The sequence below is a fragment of the Triturus cristatus genome, chromosome 11, assembly GCF_964204655.1.
Source record: "Triturus cristatus chromosome 11, aTriCri1.1, whole genome shotgun sequence".
In the NCBI taxonomy this organism is placed as follows: domain Eukaryota; kingdom Metazoa; phylum Chordata; class Amphibia; order Caudata; family Salamandridae; genus Triturus; species Triturus cristatus.
The window spans coordinates 544,614,647-544,631,022 of record NC_140594.1 but is presented as its reverse complement, the minus strand read 5'-3'; positions in this window follow the sequence as shown (position 1 = coordinate 544,631,022).

Below are 16,376 nucleotides of genomic sequence, written 5' to 3'. Positions count from 1 at the left end.
CTGGGGCCCGGCGGTAGCTACTGCAATTTAGGTTCCAAACAATCGCAATGGCCACCTGGCAAACATCAACAGCGCACAGTGCCCACCTGGTCAATGGCACATCATTGTGCACACAATGCCAATGTTCCATTTACTCCACTGATGGCTACACATACCATGTTTGTGTGTGTGATTTTGTAGATTGGCCTGTACTCACTCACATGTCACTTATGGTTTTGATAGTCGTGTAGGCGGGACAGTGTTGTTCTGGACTCTACAATGTGGACACATGTCAATGTGTTGAGGTGCAGTGACAATCACAGCGATGCTCGTCTCAATGAAAGATGATCTCATATCTGCTCATGCACACATTCGTCATTCCTGCGCGGACTGTGGTCATTGTGTGGTGGATGTGTGCCAGATTGTAATGACGCATTAAGGTGTGACAGGTACAGCAGCTAGGTATTAGACAGTGGGTTTGATTTGTTACACAAACGCTGGATGCTATACTCCCAGGCGTGCCCATGTGAAATGTGGCCATCTCCCTATGTGCATTCACATTGACCAAGGTGGTGTTTGAGGTACTTGTCTTGTGTAAGTTGACAGGTGTGCCCTTTGTGTAGCTGAAGGTGTCCCTACATGTAAGCTGGTCTGTTAGTCAACATTGATGTCAGTCATTGTTGTTGTTGTGTCATCCAGAACGTGATATGCTGTACACATCTCATGATGTATTGCATTGAAATGTGTCCACTATCATCTCAAATAGGAGGAGGCCAAATTTGATTCGTCACTTGACGGTGCTGGAGGACATGGAGGATGTGGCGATCATATGGAAATGCCGTCTGGATAGAGCCACCCTGAAAACCCTTTGTGATCTGTTGGAGCCCCACCTGCAGCCTCGCCGGACATATCCAACAGTTTTCACCCCTACTTATAAGTAAGGGTGGGCGAAATTTGCGAAAGTGCCTTTCGCAAAATATCGCCAAACGGCAAAAAATCTCCACGATCACGTGAAATTTCGCATGATCGCGGAGATTTTTGTGTGCTGCTGATTAATGCGTTACTGAATTTGACCTTCAACTCGGGCACCTGCTTTATTCATATCTGTAAGACTTACAGATATAAATAAAGCAGGTGCCCGAGTTGAAGGTCAAATACAAGTGCTTCCTGTTGGGGTTTCATTTTTGTGACAGGAGCATCGTGCCAGAATGAATCCTGCCCTGCATATTTACCCAAGAAGATGCCACCGTTTTGTGCAATACCTCTACTCAACTGGAGTACTTTCTACTGGCTAATCAGTAAGTGCTACCTCGTTGGGCAAATGTATAGTGCTTTTCCTACACTACAGCTGCGTAAAGGGCCAGAAGAGTTGTCTACAGCGATATGTGTGTCTGTAATGTTGCCACAGCGTCGACGGGCACCGGGGTCCCTCGAGTGAGCTGTCCATCATAGTGGGGGAAAGGGCGGGAAGACGATGCACACCGCTGGGGTGGGGGGTGTGGGGCCAAACAGGAGAACTTCCATGCAGTTTACATGCCTCTTGTTTATAAAGGGCCAGAGATGGATCAGAGCAGCGGATGAGGAGACAGAACCTCCTGGTGTCAGGAACTACACGGGGATTGCGCTCGAGAAACTCATGAATGCTCAGAGCTCCATCAAGGATGACAGCAAATTGTAGATGGTAGATATGGGGAGACAGCGCACCTGCCTAGCCTCGACCGTGCTTGCGAATGTTTTGTGCTGATTAGTACAGTGTGTTACTGAATTTGAGCTTCAACTCGAGCACCTGCTTTATTTATATCTGCAAGTGCTTCCTGTTGAGGTTTTATTTTTGTGACAGGAGCATCGTGCCAGAATGAATCCTGCCCTGCATATTTACCCAAGAAGATGCCACCGTTTTGTGCAATACCTCTACTCAACTGGAGTACTTTCTACTGGCTAATCAGTAAGTGCTACCTCGTTGGGTAAATGTATAGTGCTTTGTTTTCCTACACTACAGCTGCGTAAAGGGCCAGAAGAGTTGTCTACAGCGACCATGTGTGTCTGTAACGTTGCCACAGCACCGACGGGCGCCAGGGTCCCTCGATTGAGCTGTCCATCATAGTGGGGAAAGGGAGGGAATATGATGCACACCGCTGGGGTGGGGGGTGTGGGGCCAAATGGGAGGGGCTTCCATGCAGTTCACATGCCTCTTGTTTATAAAGGGCCAGAGACGGATCAGAGCTGCAGATGAGGAGACAGAACCTCCTGGTGTCAGGAAATACACGGAATTGTGCTCGAGAAACTCATGGATGCACAGAGCTCCATCAAGGATGACAGCAAATTGTTGACGGTAGTAGATATGGGGAGAAAGCACACCTACCTAGGCAACAATTTCCGTTCCCTTGCGGATCGCGGAAGTTTCGACATTTTCGCGGTCCGTGTGGAACGCGAACATGTTGAATTTTCTCAATTTCCGCAAGTGGAACGGAAATTGTCGCCCACCCTTACTTATAAGGTAATGGCGGCCCTGCATTTTTTTGCCACTGGATTGTTCCAAGAGACAGTGGCCAGTGCTGGTGGGATGTCACAACAGATGTTCAGCATGGTGCTGCGTGATGTACTTTCCGCCATGGTGATATACAAGGACAGATACATCCATTTCCCCAGGGTTGCTGAATTGCCAGCTGTGAAGGCAGATTTCTATCCCCTTGGATACGTCCCCAATGTTGTTGGTGCCATTGATTGCACCCATGTCGGGCTTGTGCCAACACAGGCAATTGAGCACATTTACAGGAATTGCAAGCATTACCACTCCATAAATGTGCGGGTGGTGTGCCTGGCAGATATGATCATCTCCCACGTGTGTGCCAAATTCCTAAGCTTGGCCCATGACTCCTACATCCTGCGGAACAGCATTGTGCCCTAGCTGATGGCTAATCTGCTTCCTGAGCGTGCATGGATTGTGGGTGAGTATGCCAAGTCGTATGGCATGCTGGGTGTGTGACCTGCTGCCCTCAGCCTCAGCGACATTGCAATGTCTATTTGTGTTTGTGATACCTACGTGACTTTGCATATCCCAACCGTCCCTGGTTGCTGAGCCCACTGAGGAATCCCAGGACCCCAGCTGACGTCCGCTACAATGAGGCACATGGAAGGACACGTCATGTGGTGGAGCGTACTTGTGGTCTGCTCAAGTCACGTTTCCACTACCTGTGAGACAAGACTGGAGGTGCACTGGCATACTCGCCCGGGAAGGTGTGTCAGATTGTAGTGGCATGCTGCATGCTCCCCAACCTAGCCATTCGCAAGGAGATTCCCCCGCTCCTGGATGATGGTGAGGACCCAAGGCCCCAACCTGCACACCAACCCTTGTCCAGTGATGAGGGCAGTGGAGAGGAGGAAGGTGTTCACCTGCGTGAACAGCTCATCACATGCTGCTTCACTTGAAGGTGGGTGATAATGTGGAACATACCCATTGTCTGCTGATATTGCTGTTGTCGTGAAGGGGCATGTGAGAATTGTAACAGCAACCAGTTGTAGACTCAGCGGTGGTTGGCAATGTTTCTGGGCAGGTAATTTGGGAACATCTACAGGACGTGTATGTTGACACTTGTTGCCCATTGTGACGTGTGCATGCTGGGTTATCCTGATGGTAGGTGTTGTGTGATGTCTGTGATGCCACACCCAGACCAGTGAAAGTAGTTCTGTTGTGTTTCCCTAGGTGCCTTCAACTTCTCCTTGCCTACATACAGCCCATGTCCCTGGTACATTGTGATCATGTTGAAGACTGTACATCCTGCAATAAAGACAGAGCAGACATGACAACATGTGTGTAAGGATATTTAATTTGCAATGGTGAGATGCGAGGGGGGGGTGGAGCAGTGAGTTGACAGTTGTGCTAAATGAGATAATCGAGTAGTCACCACATTGAAGTGGTGACCCAGTCCAACAGACAGATGCCATTCACAAGGCAGTGTGGGGAAGGACAGTCCAAAAAGTCAATGCAGTGGTGGAGAGGGTTGCCATCATGGCTGGCTCCGTGACTGGCATCTGGCAGGTGCTTTCCCTCCAGATACTCCCAGGGTCTTCTTAGGACGTCCCCTTCGTCGTTTGGTTGGGAGGCCCTGCTGCAGGGCCAGTGGGGTCTGAGGACTCACCCCTCTCTTTGGGCACAGGGGAGGATGGTGAACTGTCATCCTGCGGCCCACCAGAGGGAGGTGGAGGTGTTGTTTGTGGTGCAGGCCTGTCCCTCAGTACCGCCACTTGCTGGTGAGCCTCCTGGTGTCTGTAGGTGACCCTGCCCTTCCCACCTACCCTGCTGCCACAGACCTATTGCCTCACCACTGTGGGCACCCTCATCCTCTCCTTGCCCTCCTCTGTCAGTGGTGTGTGCTGGTCATCCTCTCGGACAGGGAGGGTGTTGCAGGCAGCACTGGTGGTGGTGGTAGTGGTGGTGGTGGCGGGGGTGGCCGCACAGGCCATGACAGCAGGGGTCTGTTGTGAAGTTGTTATTGCCGCAGATGTGGTGGGGGGACGATGGGGTCCTGGGACCTGTTGCTCCTTGGCACACCAGATGGGCCGTCTTTGAGCTCATCATCCATGGAATGCTGGGAGTCAACATCTGAGAGTTCATGTACCGGGGGGGGGGAGACTAGCTCTGCAGGTTGCTGGTGTTGTCCTCTGCAGTAAGTTCTTGGTCACCTGTGGGTCAGATGGGAAATGGTCATTGTGCGCACCCGGCAAGCTTTGTGTTAGCTGTGTGTCATTCACTTTTTGTACACTGCACAATTGACAGATTATCATATTGTTTACTATGTGCACTACTGTGCTTCCTGACATGATGCAATGGTACATGCATTACTTGTCCATGGTGTGAGGTGTCAAGGCATACCATGCGACCCGTGCACAATTAATGATTACAGGGACTTATTGCCATCTAGTGCCTGGCACAACATGTTTTTCATTGAGGACTCATTGTTGATTTGTCTGACCTGGCAGGAGTCACATCTGGCCATGGACTTGCCATTGTCATCTCCTGCAGACCTTTGTCCTGTCATGTGCATATTTTGATTTGTACCACCACACATGCTTTCATATTTTTTGAATGGTCCTTGTTGCACTTGCCCCATGGAGGTGCTGTGCATGATTGTGCCCTGACTTTCTTCTACATGTGCATTGGTGTGTCACACTTTGGTAGCTGTGACAGTTTCCTTAGCTTGCCTATGTGCACACTGTGCTTGGCAATGGGGTAGGTGTACCTCTTTGTGCAATGAGAGGGCTGGTGTTGTCATATGGCAACATTTAATTTGTGAGGAATGGGTGGGTGCACATACTGGCTACTTACCTGTAATGTGCCCACATTTGGGTTTGTTATGTCACACATATGTGTGTGCATGGTGGAGGCTTACATCCTGCTCAGTGGGGTCACAGGACAGAATAATATGTCTACCTACCTGGAAGTGTATTTGGTGTACTGCAATGTCTTCCAACTGCTTCGGGGTGGGGTGGGGGGAGGGCTCCATCCTGCTGAGGTGTGGGCCAGGGGGCATTTGGGAGTAGTGGTACGGGCCTCCCACCAACACACACCCTCATTGTGAAGATGGCTACCTACCTGTAAGTATGTTTGGTGTACTGCAATGGCTTCCAACTGCTTCGGGGTGGGGTGGGGGGAGGGCTCCATCCTGCTGAGGTGTAGGCCAGGGGGCATGGTGGGAGTGGTAGTGCAGGCCTCCCACCCCAAACACCCTCATTGTGAAGATGGCTACCTACCTGTAAGTTTGTTTGGTGTACTGCAACGGCTTCCAACTGCTTAGGGGTGGGGTGGGGGAGGGCTCCATCCTGCTGAGGTGTGGGCCAGGGGGCATGGTGGGAGTAGTGGTACAGGCCTCCCACCCGCACACACACTCATTGTGAAGATAGCTACCTACCTGTAAGTTTGTTTGGTGTACTGCAATGGCTTCCAACTGCTTCGGGTGGGAGGAGGGCTCCATCCTGCTGAGTTATAGGCCAGGGCGCAAGGTGGGAGTGTGTAACGCCCTGAACGTCTCAGGATCGTTTAACAGACACGACAATGAGGACGCAACCACTTGTGAAGGGTTAGTTCTTTTAATGAAGGCAAATAAAATACAAAGAACAAACAAAAGTTATAGTCACTGGAATCCTCCAGGCTAAGTACGTTACCAGCCCACAGCACGGATGGTCCTAACCGTCCTCTGCATATACGCCGATCCCGGCGTATGCCAACAGAGGGCAGAAATGAAATGGCCGACAATGCCAATCGGTAGGCTGTGAGGGGCACGAAGAGTGTTGGGGAGAATCGAGGAGTCAGGGAAACACCCAGCCGGGGTCTCTACCTGAAGGGAGCAGCCGCTCAACCTCTTCCTCAGACTGCACCGGGACGCTGAGTCACCTCCTGGTGATGCGTCACCGATACCCCAATCACAAGCAAGAAGACTGAACCGAGAGCAGCCGCTCGATCGATCCTGTGGACTTCCGAGTCTGTAACGCGGCAAACACCTCCTGGTGTGCGTTACAGCTGGCAGTCCCTGTGTCTCTGGTCGGGCTGGGAGTTACGACTCCAACCAGCAAAAGCGCCACTGCGCTTGGACTCAGCCGAGTCAAAAAGCGAAGCTCAATGGTTGACCGGTAGAGCTTCCGGGTCCTTCACAGGTGACGATGGGGCAAGACACGGCCCAGGGAGTAACGACTCGACCTACCTCCGTTCTTGCCTTACTGGAGCACCACTCCGGAACACTGCTCTTCACGAAGCAGGTACGTCGGTGTAAACACAATATCCGACAGCCTTGTACCTCCCGGTTCCTCCCTTTATAGGGCGTGTTTTCCTTGAGTTATGTAACAGCTCTCCTGTTTACATAAGGGCGTGTTTCCCTTGAGTTATGTAACAGCTCTCCTGTTTACATAAGGGCGTGTTTCCCTTGAGTTATGTAACAGCTCTCCTGTTTACATAAGGGCGTGTTTCCCTTGAGTTATGTAACAGCTCTCCTGTTTACATAAGGGCGTGTTTCCCTTGTATGACAGGAATTCTTGACAGTACATCCTCCCTCTCAGCGGCTCCCCACGGGTCCAGCGCTGGCAGGAAAACGCCGATGGAACAAGGAGACCAAGCGCGGAGCATGAACCCCTTCAGCCGGTTCCCATGAATGCTCCTCCGGGCCATAGCCTTTCCACGCAACCAGGTACCACAGCTTCCCCCTGCGCCATTTGGACGCCCGTATGCCCGACACTTCATACTCCACCTCCGACTCCACGCATACCGGCCTAGGTGTCCCAGACGGCTTGGAGGGTGCTGGTTTGAGCAATGATACATGAAAGACAGGGTGTATCCGCAATGACTGGGGCAAGCACACCTTCACGTTCACGGGACCCATACACTTGGTAATTCGATAGGGGCCCATGTACTTGGGATGGAACACACTGTTCTTTCGAAACCTCATGTTTCTTGTGGATATCCAGACGTAGTCTCCAGTGCGGTACAGTGGCCCGGGCCTTCTCTTCCTATCTGCCGCAGCCTTGTATCTTCTCTTGGCCTCTATTAGGACAGCCCTTGAGCGCATCAACGTGTCTTTTATGTGTGCCACCCTGTCCGCTGTGGCGGGAATCCTGTCCTCTCTGAACGGATGTAGAAATGGCAAGAACCTGGGATGTTGGCCATAGTTGCTATAGAACGGAGATGACTGTGTGGAGCTGTGAGTGGCGTTGTTATAGGCTATCTCTGCAACCCATAGCAAGTCGACCCATTCTTCCCTGCCCTGGTCCACAAAACATCGCAGATACTGTTTGAGCGTTTGGTTCAGGCGCTCGGTTTGGCCGTCCGTTTGAGGGTGGTAGCTGGTGGACAGGGCGGTCTTAACATGCAGCGCAGTGCACCAAGTCTTCCAGAATTGCGCAGTAAACTGCGACCCCCGGTCCGACACGATCACCCCAGGTAATCCATGCAGTCGTACCACATTCTTTAGGAGTAGTGACGCCAATTCCCCGGCCGTAGGGACTCTCTTGCAGGGGATGAAGTGCCCCATTTTCGTCAAGTAATCCACCACCACCAGTATTGCCGTCATCCCCTGGTCTACCGGTAGGCCCACCACGAAGTCCAGTGATATGCTATCCCATGGTCTATCCGGGGTCGGAAGTGGATGTAAGAGCCCTTGGGTTCGGCCATGGTCGGCCTTCATGGTAGCACACGTAGGACACTCCTGTCCCCACCTCCTGACATCCACTCTCATGGTTGGCCACCAGAAATGCCGTCCCATGCTAGCCACCGTTTTTTCAAAGCCCAAATGACCTGCGCATGGAGAGTCATGGCACCAGATGAATGCTTGTTTCCTTAGCCTAGGCGTGGGTATCAATAGGCACCTGCCCTTCAGGGGTATCCCGTCCTTCAGCTGCCATTCTCTGTGACTGAGGAGCCACCTCCGCCATGCGAATGACCTGATCCCTCTCTTTATTCCCCTCAGGAAAGTATCCGGTTGGATAACCCCCAATACCATCCTCGGGGAAATGATGGAACGCTCGGTTGCAGGCAATGGTTCCTTAACTGCAGATTGACGGGACAGGGCGTCCGCCTTCCGGTTTTCCGTCCCCGGCCGATATGTGATGCGGAAGTTGAACCCCGCAAAGAAGATCATCCACCGCAGCTGCCTGGGAGAAAGGTGTCTAGTGGCCGTCATGAACTGTAGGTTCCGATGGTCCGTGTACACCGATACCACATGTCTTGCCCCCATCAACCAATGCCTCCATTCGGTGAAGGCGTCCTTGATTGCGAGAAGCTCCTTCTCCGCAATATGGTAGTTGCGTTCGGCGTCGTTGAGTTTGCGGGACATGTACGCAACGGGATGAAGCACCCCTGTGTCGTGGTTGCGTTGGGACAAGATAGCCCCCAGCGCCACATCCGACGCGTCCGCTTCCACCACGTAGGGGAGATCCGGATCGGGGTGAGCCAACACCGGCGCCTTACCAAAGGCGCTTTTCAGGGCCTCAAAGGCTTTGTTCGCTTCAGGGGACCAGACAAACTCCTTGGACTTCCTCAGTAGCTGTGTGATTGGGGCCACCACTCCTGAAAATCCATCTATAAACCGCCTGTAAAAGTTGGCGAAGCCAATGAAACTTTGGACGTCCTTCACGCTTTGGGGCACCGGCCATTCTTTCACCGCCTTGATCTTTCGTTCTGCCATCTCCTGTCCCTCTGGACTCAGCATCACTCCGAGGAATTCCACGGATGTGACGTGGAAGTCACACTTGCTGAGTTTACAAAACAGCATGTTTTCCCTCAGCTTTTGGAGCACAGCTTTGACGTGGTGTACGTGCTCCTCCACACTGGACGAATAGATGAGGATGTCGTCGATATATACGACCACGTAGATATCCAACTCCTCTCTGAATACCTCATTCAAAAAGTACTGAAAGGCTGCCGGGGCGTTGCACAGACCGAACGGCATGACGAGGTACTCAAAAAGGCCGAACCTGGTCTTAAAGGCGGTCTTCCACTCGTCTCCGTCCCTCATGCGCACCAGATGGTATGCCCCTTTCAAATCCAACTTGGTGTAGATCCGAGCTTTCTTGACCTGTTCCAGAAGTACACTGATGAGAGGCAAGGGGTACCGATTTTTTATGGTTATCGCATTCAATGCCCTAAAGTCCACACAGGCTCTCAGCTCCCCATTAGCCTTCGGGATGAAGAAGAGTGGCGAGGCGGCCGGAGACTTGGACGGGCGGATGAATCCTAGCTTGAGGAGTTTATCCAGGTACCCCCGGAGATGCACGTTTTCAGGCTCCGTCAGGGCATACAGCCTGCCGCTGGGAACGCTGGCCCCTGGCACCAGGTCGATCTGGCAGTCAAACTGTCTATGTGGTGGTAGCACTTCCGCCTTCACCTCATCAAATACATCCTCAAAACTGTGATAAGCCTGGGGGAGAGCCACATCTTTTTCTGCCGCTGTAGCCACCGTCTGACTCCCGCTCTCATCTGCGTCAAGGGATTCCGTTCCTATTCCACAATGCAGGATGCAATACGGTGACGTCATTTCGATGCGATGTGTTGGCCAATCCACAAAGGGGTTGTGTTTCTGTAGCCACGGCAATCCCAATATGACGCCATATTGGGGCGCTCGGATGATGTTAAAATCTATTTGTTCCAAATGGTTCCTCCCATATCTCATCGGAAGGACCCCCGTGTGCTGTCCGATGGGCCCCGTCACCAATCGCCTTCCGTCTACCGCATAGACGTCTTCGGGTACTGCTTTGGGAAGAAGCACTAGCCCTAGCCTGCATGCCTCGTTGTGGTCCATAAACATGCCAGTGGCCCCTGAATCCACCATGGCCACAACGGGTATCCACTGGTCATGCACTCCCACGTGCACCGTGATAAACAGGTGTCGTTGTCCCTTAGTGACCGAGTTGGAAAGTGAAGGGATGGATGAGTGACTCCGAGATGCCCCTTCTCTGGTCTTGGAGTCCTCTAGTTTTCCGCCGGTATGTCCACCACGGCTGTTACCGACCGGTTGGCCCGATAACGTGACGTCTTCGGTTTGGCAGGGCATTCACGTACGTAGTGGCCTTTTTTGCCACAATATAGGCACAATCCTTGTTTACGGCGTGACTCTTTCTCCGTGGCTGTGAGGCTCGCTCGTATTGCGCTGATGTCCATGGGTTCTCCCTTGGATGCGGTGGAAGTTTCAGGACTTCCCACCGTCACATAGGATGGAAGGGATTTTCCTTTTCTCCCATGATCCCCCTTTCTTTCACTTAGCCTATGTTCCAGCCGTAATACCAGGTTGATAAGGCCCTCACATGTCTTGGGTTGAGGGTCAATATGAGCCACGGCGTCCTTGAGCTCATCGCACAGCCCTTGATGGAAGAGCGCCGTCTGTTTAGCAACAGGCCACTTGGTTTCCGCAACCAGCCTTCGGAACGCGTTGAGATACTGCACCAGGTCGTTGGATCCCTGTCTCAACTCAAGCATTTCACGGTCCGCCGTGTACGAGTCAGCCCTTCTGTCGAATACCTTCAGGAATTCCTCGCGAAAAGCACCCCAATCACATAAGAGGGGGTCGTCCCTGCTCACCAGAGGTACGGCCCATTGTGCCGCGTTTCCAGCCAAATAGGATATAAGGAAAGCCACACGAGCCTGACTCGTGGGGATCGCCTTTGGTTTGCACGATAAATGTAGCGCCACTTGTGTGAGGAATACCTGCACTGTGTTAGGATCCCCACTGTACCTCTCTGGTGTTGCCAAGGGGATGGCTACCGGCATTTCCACTACTACCGCAGGGGTCTGGTTCGTGAGGGAGGTGCTGGGCGTGAGCGGGTCCAATTGGATAGCATCCAGTCTGGCTTTTACATCGGCTGTTTCTTGCCTAGAGGCAGCCACTTCAACTTGCATGGCCGCTAAAGCAGCCAGCACATCATCAAGTGTTGCCATGTCTGTTATCGACCGGGAGACAGTTAGTGTTATTAAGGTCGGATATTTTGTAACGCCCTGAACGTCTCAGGATCGTTTAACAGACACGACAATGAGGACGCAACCACTTGTGAAGGGTTAGTTCTTTTAATGAAGGCAAATAAAATACAAAGAACAAACAAAAGTTATAGTCACTGGAATCCTCCAGGCTAAGTACGTTACCAGCCCACAGCACGGATGGTCCTAACCGTCCTCTGCATATACGCCGATCCCGGCGTATGCCAACAGAGGGCAGAAATGAAATGGCCGACAATGCCAATCGGTAGGCTGTGAGGGGCACGAAGAGTGTTGGGGAGAATCGAGGAGTCAGGGAAACACCCAGCCGGGGTCTCTACCTGAAGGGAGCAGCCGCTCAACCTCTTCCTCAGACTGCACCGGGACGCTGAGTCACCTCCTGGTGATGCGTCACCGATACCCCAATCACAAGCAAGAAGACTGAACCGAGAGCAGCCGCTCGATCGATCCTGTGGACTTCCGAGTCTGTAACGCGGCAAACACCTCCTGGTGTGCGTTACAGCTGGCAGTCCCTGTGTCTCTGGTCGGGCTGGGAGTTACGACTCCAACCAGCAAAAGCGCCACTGCGCTTGGACTCAGCCGAGTCAAAAAGCGAAGCTCAATGGTTGACCGGTAGAGCTTCCGGGTCCTTCACAGGTGACGATGGGGCAAGACACGGCCCAGGGAGTAACGACTCGACCTACCTCCGTTCTTGCCTTACTGGAGCACCACTCCGGAACACTGCTCTTCACGAAGCAGGTACGTCGGTGTAAACACAATATCCGACAGCCTTGTACCTCCCGGTTCCTCCCTTTATAGGGCGTGTTTTCCTTGAGTTATGTAACAGCTCTCCTGTTTACATAAGGGCGTGTTTCCCTTGAGTTATGTAACAGCTCTCCTGTTTACATAAGGGCGTGTTTCCCTTGAGTTATGTAACAGCTCTCCTGTTTACATAAGGGCGTGTTTCCCTTGAGTTATGTAACAGCTCTCCTGTTTACATAAGGGCGTGTTTCCCTTGTATGACAGGAATTCTTGACAGTGTGGTAGTGCAGGCCTCCCACCCCCAAACACCCTCATTGTGAAGATGACTACCTACCTGTAAGTTTGTTTGGTGTACTGCAATGGCTTCCAACTGCTTTGGGGTGGGGGGAGGGCTCTATCCTGCTGAAGTGTGGGCCAGGAGCATGGTGGGGGTGGTAGTTCAGGCCTCCCACCCCCAAACACCCTCATTGTGAAGATGGCTACCTACCTGTAAGTTTGTTTGGTGTACTGCAATGTCTTCCAACTGCTTTGGGGTGGGGTGGGGGAGGGCTCCATCCTGCTGAGGTGTGGGCCAGGGGGCATGGTGGGAGTAGTGGTACAGGCCTCCCACCCACACACACCCTCATTATGAAGATGGCTACCTACCTGTAAGTTTGTTTGGTGTACTGCAATGGCTTCCAACTGCTTCGGTGGGGTGGGGGTGGGCTCCATCCTGCTGAGGTGGGGGGCAGGGGGCATGGTGGGAGTGGCGGTGCAGGCCTCCCACCCCCAAACAGCCTCCGTGGCAAGATGGCTACCTACCTGTTAGTTTGCTTGTAGTGGGACAATGGCTCCCAACTGCTTCTGGGTGGTATGGAATGCTACATCCTGCAGAGGTGTGGGCCAGGGGGCATGGTGAGAGTGGTAGTGCAGGCCTCCCACCCCAAAACACCCTCCCAGGGAAGATGGCTACCTACCTGTAAGTTTGTTTGATGTACTGCAATGGCTTCCAACTGCTTCTGGGAGGGGTGGGGGGAGGGCTCCATCTTGCAGATGCTGTGGGACAAGGGGGTCTGGTGTGAGTTGTAGTGCTGTCTGCCTGTACACATGCCCGCATGGTAATGTTGGTTGCTACGTTTGGGGTGAATGGGAGTGGGTGAATGTTGGATCTGTGAGACATGTTTTTGTGAGTGTGTTGTGCAGATGGATGTAATTTGTCCTAGGTGGTGTAGCTTTGTAGTTGTGCGAGACTGTACATAGCAGAGTGGTGGTAGTCATTTGTTTGTACTTACCAGCCTCCACTGCCCTGGCCACTCCTGTGATACTCTCTGGCTGCAGTATGGCAAGCACCTTCTCCTTCCATGGTGTAAATGGTTTTTGTGGAATGGGAGGGCCACCGCCAGTCCTCTGAGCCAGCTCACAGTTCTTGCTCCTCCTTTCCTTGACAACCCTCTTCAGATCATGCCACCGCTTCATGATCTCCTTTTTTGATCTTGGGGGGGTCCCTACTGCATTGACCCTTTGGACTATCCTTGCCCACATTTGTGTCCTTGTGGCTAATGGTGTCTGTTGGACCAGGCTACCAAAAAGCTGTGGTTCCTCTCTGACTATCTCATCTACCATGACTGTCAACTCACTCTCTGTGAATTTGGGCATTTTATGTGTGGCCATGGTGTGTGGTGTGCAATGGGGTTGTGGGTGCAGGAGTGTGAGTGGTGGGTGTGGTTGTGATGTGTATGGTGTGTGATGTGCAGGGGGGGTAGTTGTGCAGGTGTGGAAGTGGTGGTGGTGCTGTGTGTGGTGTGGCTAGTGATGTTGTGTTCTTTGCCTCTCCTTTCAGCTGGGCTGTGTATCCCTTCTCTCATGGAGTATTGCAAAGGATTGTGGTCAGGGAAGGGGATGGTTTTATACTTAGCTATGTGGGTGTGTCCAATTGGGGTATTACTGTCAGGTGTGTTGTCCTGGGAACTGTATTTTTTTTTTTGTCATGTGGTTGTGTCAGTGGGGTGTGTTTTGTGTATTTGGGGGGCCATGGATAGATTTCTGTGTGCACTTTTTGGCCTTATTGTTGATTTTTTGCTTCGTCCGCCATATTTTTCATGGTTCGTCCGCAGCGGTGGCTTTGCTGCAGCCCTTCCGCAGGCTCTCCCAGTCATCCCTTTGTGTGACCGCGGCGGTCGGAGATAGCGGTACGTACCGCGGGACCATTGGGGATATCCTAATTTCCCGTGCGGTGTCTCCGCTGTACTTACAGCAGGTTGGTGTATTTCCGCTGCGTATCTGACCGCCGTGGACGGATTTGGGCTATCTCCGCCCGCTACGGGTGGTTTTTCTAGGCCCCGTTCCACCTCGGTGGGTGTTTTTTGACGGTTGAACCTACTTTGGCCGCCGGTTTTCCACGGTGCCGGCAGGCGGTTGTTTTCCGCTTCCATGGCGGTCGGGATGCTTTTCCGACCGCCATCCTAATGGGCCCCTAAGTATTTGCTTTGAATCTGCCACCTGGGCACTCAAGTGAACAAACAGCTCTAAACTGATGACACTTGTGGTCTGTCGTCAGAAATGTTTGTGTGACATACACAGGGGCCTACCTATCAATAGTGCAGCACGTGCGGTTGCCCTGAGGCCCATGGTTGTCAGGGGCTCACTTCACCCTAATTAGTGGCTATTTTCTACTCCCAACCTATGTCCTTGCTTTCATTAGGGTCCATAGTGCCCTTGCTACACCACTGAGACACCATTTAGGCAAACAACAGCAACAAACAAAATCACTGCAAACAATACAAAACAATGATTCGCAAATGCTCAGTTTTGTTTCAAACCTATTCTGCTGTATCCACGAGGAAACCAAGTCACGAATTAGTGTGCATGTCAGCAAAAACTGGGCATACTGTCACTGTACAAATTTCCCAACTAGATTTATGCGAAGATCTGTTGGCAGTCAATAATGCCTTTTTCTGGCATGTTGGTAGTCAAAATGCCCTTCTCTGACATATTGTTGGCCCCTGTGGAGTAACTTGAAGATTCGTTTTTGGCTGAAACAATGCAAAATTTGTTAAAAAATGAAGTGCCAAGGCCTTTCTCAGAAGGTCACTGCAGCCTGCACCACGCAATGCCCCATACAATACTGCCAATGACAGTACCAACATAACACCTAACCATCACACTCCTACAAGTGTGACAATTCAGGCCAAGCAAAGCTATAATAATGCAGTGAGAGGCTGGTATTGTTCATTTTAATGCCATTTAACTTAATAAACACTGCCGTCCTGCTTATCTCAGACAGCGCCACCTTGTGGTGGATTACACTAAAGCCGGTGCTGACAATTGACTGCAGGTGCTGAGCACCGGAAACCACCGGCTCAAACTAAGCCCTGGCTGCAAACCAGTGCTTGAAATGGCCGGTACCCACCGGTACGGAGTACCGGCACTTTTTAATTTTTGCCTCTTGAGTACTGGAACTTCTCCTAGGACAAGGAGAGTACCAGTACTCATGGGGGGCCTTGACACAGGTGGTGCGCTTCATTTTCTACTGCCTAGACAGCACTTTTCACAGGACCCGCTCTGCTTCTGCTATCCTGAGCTGAGTTGCACAGGAGCGCCAGAACAGCAGCTCTTCTCACCTTGACACAGCAATCTTGTTGTGCTTCTCTGGAACTCTTCCAGCATCATGGGGTGGCTCCCACGCCGCACGGCTCGCCAGCTGTAGGCGCGTCTCTGCCCCGGTGCCACAGGTTCGTCCCTGACCTCGGTGCCCCCTCGCTGCTGCTCGTTTTCTTTCCCCACTGTTGCCCTCATTTGTGTGATTTTCGTGACTGCATTTTATTCTTTCTTTCTGTTAAGTAGATTTGTGCTTTGTTATTATTGTACCCCTGGTGTGCCCCCCCCCCGCTCCCCGCTTCCCACTGCTGCTCCCTCGCGGCCCCGCCCCCTTTTCTTTTCTGTAACCCCATTGGCCGCCCGCTCCCGCCTACCAGCTGCTCGTCCCTCCCACTTGGCCTCATATCGAGCCCGCGCAGCGCAGTCGAGTGTGACCTGTCCACAGGACACCCCCCATGCAGCACGGCTCGCCAACTGTAGGCGCGTCTCTGCCCCGGCGCCACAGGTTCGTCCCTGACCTCGGTGCCCCCTCGCTGCTGCTCATTTTCTTTGTCACGTTCCACCTTCCTGGTTTCCTCGGAGCTGTGCTGATGCTCAATAGGGTCCACCT